Source organism: Oncorhynchus mykiss, chromosome 8 (assembly GCF_013265735.2).
Source record: "Oncorhynchus mykiss isolate Arlee chromosome 8, USDA_OmykA_1.1, whole genome shotgun sequence".
Classification (NCBI taxonomy): domain Eukaryota; kingdom Metazoa; phylum Chordata; class Actinopteri; order Salmoniformes; family Salmonidae; genus Oncorhynchus; species Oncorhynchus mykiss.
This window is the reverse complement of record NC_048572.1, coordinates 6,581,329-6,587,328: the sequence shown is the minus strand read 5'-3', so window position 1 is coordinate 6,587,328 and position 6,000 is coordinate 6,581,329.

The following is a 6,000-nucleotide window of genomic DNA, read 5'->3' as shown; positions in this document are numbered from 1 at the left end:
CTAGGCTACCTGTCGTCCCTACACTCTAACCACTAGGATACCTGCCGTCCCTACACTCTAACCACTAGGCAACCTGTCTCTAACCGCTAGCCTACCTGTCGTCCCTACACTCTAACCGCTAGGATACCTTTCGTTCCTACACTCTAACCGCTAGGCTACCTGTCGTCCCTACACTCTAACCACTAGGATACCTGTCGTCCCTACACTCTAACCGCTAGGCTACCTGTCGTCCCTACACTCTAACCACTAGGATACCTGTCGTCCCTACACTCTAACCACTAGACTACCTGTCGTTCCTACACTCTAACCACTAGGATACCTGTCGTTCCTACACTCTAACCACTAGGCTACCTGCTCTAACCACTAGGCTACCTGCCTCTAACCGCTAGGCTACCTGCTCTAACCACTAAGCTACCTGCTCTAACCACTAGGCTACCTGCTCTAACAGCTAGGCTACCTGCTCTAACCACTAGGATACCTTCTCTAACCACTAGGCTACCTGTCGTCCCTACACTCAAACCACTAGGATACCTGCCGTCCCTACACTCTAACCACTAGGCTACCTGTCGTCCCTACACTCTAACCGCTAGGATACCTTTCGTTCCTACACTCTAACCGCTAGGCTACCTGTCGTCCCTACACTCTAACAACTAGGATACCTGTCGTCCCTACACTCTAACCACTAGGCTACCAGTCGTTCCTACACTCTAACCACTGGGATACCTGTCGTCCCTACACTCTAACCACTAGGCTACCTGTCGTCCCTACACTCTAACCACTAGGCTACCTGCTCTAACCACTAGGCTACCTGCCTCTAACCGCTAGGCTACCTGCTCTAACCACTAGGCTACCTGCTCTAACCACTAGGCTACCTGCTCTAACCACTAGGCTACCTGCCTCTAACCACTAGACTACATGCCTCTAACCGCTAAGCTACCTGTCGTCCCTACACTCTAACCGCTAGGATACCTGTCGTTCCTACACTCTAACCGCTAGTCTACCTGTCGTTCCTACACTCTAACCGCTAGGCTTCCTGTCGTCCCTACACTCTAACCACTAGGATACCTGTCGTCCCTACACTCTAACCGCTAGGCTACCTGTCGTTCCTACACTCTAACCGCTAGGCTACCTGTCGTCCCTACACTCTAACCACTAGGCTACCTGTCGTCCCTACACTCTAACCGCTAGGCTACCTGTCGTCCCTACACTCTAACCGCTAGGCTACTTGTCGTCCCTACACTCTAACCACTAGGATATCTGTCGTACCTACACTCTAACCACTAGGCTACCTGTCGTCCCTACACTCTAACCACTAGGGTACCTGCTCTAACCACTAGGCTACCTGCCTCTAACCGCTAGGCTACCTGCTCTAACCACTAGGCTACCTGTCGTCCCTACACTCTAACCACTAGGCTACCTGTCGTCCCTACACTCTAACCACTAGGCTACCTGCTCTAACCGCTAGGCTACCTGCTCTAACCACTAGGCTACCTGCTCTAACCACTAGGCTACCTGTCGTCCCTACACTCTAACCACTAGGCAACCTGTCTCTAACCGCTAGGCTACCTGTCGTCCCTACACTCTAACCGCTAGGATACCTTTCGTTCCTACACTCTAACCGCTAGGCTACCTGTCGTCCCTACACTCTAACCACTAGGATACCTGTCGTCCCTACACTCTAACCACTAGGCTACCTGTCGTCCCTACACTCTAACCACTAGGATACCTGCCGTCCCTACACTCTAACCACTAGGCAACCTGTCTCTAACCGCTAGGCTACCTGTCGTCCCTACACTCTAACCGCTAGGATACCTTTCGTTCCTACACTCTAACCGCTAGGCTACCTGTCGTCCCTACACTCTAACCACTAGGATACCTGTCGTCCCTACACTCTAACCACTAGGCTACCTGTCGTTCCTGCACTCTAACCACTAGGATACCTGTCGTCCCTACACTCTAACCACTAGGCTACCTGTCGACCCTACACTCAAACCACTAGGCTACCTGCTCTAACCACTAGGCTACCTGCCTCTAACCGCTAGGCTACCTGCTCTAACCACTAGGCTACCTGCTCTAACCACTAGGCTACCTGCTCTAACCACTAGGCTACCTGCCTCTAACCACTAGACTACCTGCCTCTAACCGCTAAGCTACCTGTCCTCCCTACACTCTAACCGCTAGGATACCTGTCGTTCCTACACTCTAACCGCTAGGCTACCTGTTGTTGCTACACTCTAACCGCTAGGCTTCCTGTCGTCCCTACACTCTAACCGCTAGGATACCTGTCGTCCCTACAATCTAACCGCTAGGCTACCTGTCGTTCCTACACTCTAACCGCTAGGCTACCTGTCGTCCCTACACTCTAACCGCTAGGCTACCTGTCGTCCCTACACTCTAACCGCTAGGCTACCTGTCGTCCCTACACTCTAACCGCTAGGATACCTTTCGTAGCTACACTCTAACCGCTAGGCTACCTGTCTTTCCTACACTCTAACCGCTAGCCTACCTGTCGTCCCTACACTCTAACCGCTAGGCTACCTGTCGTCCCTACACTCTAACCGCTAGGCTACCTGTCGTCCCTACACTCTAACCGCTAGGCTACCTGTCGTCCCTAAACTCTAACCACTAGGATACCTTCCATTCCTACACTCTAACCGCTAAGCTACCTGTCGTCCCTACACTCTAACCGCTAGGCTACCTGCCATCGCTACACTCTAACCGCTAGGCTACCTGTCGTCCCTACACTCTAACCACTAGGATACCTGTCGTCCCTACACTCTAACCACTAGGCTACCTGTCATCCCTACACTCTAACCACTAGGATACCTGTCGTACCTACACTCTAACCACTAGGCTACCTGTCGTCCCTACACTCTAACCACTAGGATACCTGCCGTCCCTACACTCTAACCGCTAGGCAACCTGTCTCTAACCGCTAGGCTACCTGTCGTCCCTAAACTCTAACCACTAGGATACCTTCCATTCCTACACTCTAACCGCTAAGCTACCTGTCGTCCCTACACTCTAACCGCTAGGCTACCTGCCATCGCTACACTCTAACCGCTAGGATACCTGTCGTCCCTACACTCTAACCACTAGGCTACCTGTCATCCCTACACTCTAACCACTAGGATACCTGTCGTACCTACACTCTAACCACTAGGCTACCTGTCGTCCCTACACTCTAACCACTAGGCTACCTGTCGTCCCTACACTCTAACCGCTAAGCTACCTGTCGTCCCTACACTCTAACCGCTAGGCTACCTGCCATCGCTACACTCTAACCGCTAGGCTACCTGTCGTCCCTACACTCTAACCACTAGGATACCTGTCGTCCCTACACTCTAACCACTAGGCTACCTGTCATCCCTACACTCTAACCACTAGGATACCTGTCGTCCCTACACTCTAACCACTAGGATACCTGCCGTCCCTACACTCTAACCGCTAGGCAACCTGTCTCTAACCGCTAGGCTACCTGTCGTCCCCACACTCTAACCGCTAGGATACCTGTCGTTCCTACACTCTAACCGCTAGGCCACCTGTCGTCCCTACACTCTAACCACTAGGAAACCTGTCGTCCCTACACTCTAACCGCTAGGCTACCTGTCATCACTACACTCTAACCACTAGGATACCTGTCGTCCCTACACTCTAACCACTAGGCTACCTGTCATCCCTACACTCTAACCACTAGGTTACCTGCCGTCCCTACACTCTAACCACTAGGCAACCTGTCTCTAACCGCTAGGGTACCTGTCGTCCCTACACTCTAACCGCTAGGATACCTGTCGTTCCTACACTCTAACCGCTAGGCTACCTGTCGTTCCTACACTCTAACAACTAGGATACCTGTCGTCCCTACACTCTAACCGCTAGGATACCTGTCGTCCCTACACTCTAACCACTAGGCAACCTGTCTCTAACCACTAGGATACCTGTCGTCCCTACACTATAACCACTAGGATACCTGCCGTCCCTACACTCTAATCACTTGGATAACTGTCTCTAACCACTAGGATACCTGTCGTCCCTACACTCTAACCACTAGGATACCTGTCGTCCCTACACTCTAAACACTAGCTACCTGTCTCTAACCACTTGGATACCTGTCGTCCCTACACTCTAACCACTAGGATACCTGCCGTCTTTACACTCTAACCACTAGGCTACCTGTTTCTAACCACTAGGATACCTGTCGTCCATACAGTCTAACCACTAGGATACCTGTCTCGAACCACTAGGATACCTGCCATCCCTACACTCTAACCACTAGGATACCTGTCTCTAACCACTAGGATACCTGCCGTCCCTACACTCTAACCCCTAGGATACCTGTCGTCCCTACACTCTAACCACTAGGATACCTGCCGTCCCTACACTCTAACCACTAGGCTACCTGTCTCTAACCACTTGGATACCTGTCGTCCCTACACTCTAACCACTAGGATACCTGCCGTCTTTACACTCTAACCACTAGGCTACCTGTTTCTAACCACTAGGATACCTGTCGTCCATACAGTCTAACCACTAGGATACCTGTCTCGAACCACTAGGATACCTGCCATCCCTACACTATAACCACTAGGATACCTGTCTCTAACCACTAGGATACCTGCCGTCCCTACACTCTAACCCCTAGGATACCTGTCGTCCCTACACTCTAACCACTAGGATACCTGTCGTCCCTACACTCTAACCACTAGGATACCTGCCGTCCCTACACTCTAACCACTAGGCTACCTGTCTCTAACCACTAGGATACCTGTCGTCCATACACTCTAACCACTAGGATACCTGTCTCGAACCACTAGGATACCTGCCGTCCCTACACTCTAACCACTAGGATACCTGTCTCTAACCACTAGGATACCTGCCGTCCCTACACTCTAACCCCTAGGATACCTGTCGTCCCTACACTCTAACCACTAGGATACCTGTCGTCCCTACACTCTAACCACTAGGATACCTGCCGTCCCTACACTCTAACCACTAGGCTACCTGTCTCTAACCACTAGGATACCTGTCGTCCATACACTCTAACCACTAGGATACCTGTCTCGAACCACTAGGATACCTGCCGTCCCTACACTCTAACCACTAGGATACCTGTCTCTAACCACTAGGATACCTGCCGTCCCTACACTCTAACCACTAGGATACCTGTCTCTAACCACTAGGATACCTGCCGTCCCTACACTCTAACCACTAGGATACCTGCCGTCCCTACACTCTAACCACTAGGATACCTGTCTCTAACCACTAGGATACCTGCCGTCCCTACACTCTAACCACTAGGATACCTGTCTCTAACCACTAGGATACCTGCCGTCCCTACACTCTAACCACTAGGATACCTGCCGTCCCTACACTCTAACCACTAGGATACCTGTCTCTAACCACTAGGATACCTGCCGTCCCTACACTCTAACCACTAGGATACCTGTCTGACTTAGAGAAAAACATTAAGCATCAGTTATAGTTCTTCATTATTAAAAAAACACCAAACTAATCTCACTTTTCATTCACCGGCATCAAAATGAACAACAGTTTTATTGAAGGAAAAAATTATTTTTATTCTTCAGAAGTTTTGTCCTTATAAATATCCATTATATACAAAATAATATTATAAAACATATAAAGAGCAGTTGTGTCAATCAATATTTAAATTAAACTCTGGAAATAATCATAAACAAAATCAAATAAAAAAATGACATTGGTTCTGTAATTTCACAAAGAAATTATAGGCAGGCAGTGGTATGACAGGGTCTTTCTATATGCCTTCATGTCAGGGCTGTTTGGTTACCTCCCAAATGACCTCCTATTCCCTAAATAGTGCACTACTTTATACCAGAGCCCTATAGAACACTATTCCCTAAATAGTGCACTACTTTATACCAGAGCCCTATAGAACCCTATTCCCTAAATAGTGCACTACTTTATACCAGAGCCCTATAGAACACTATTCCCTAAATAGTGCACTACTTTATACCAGAGCCC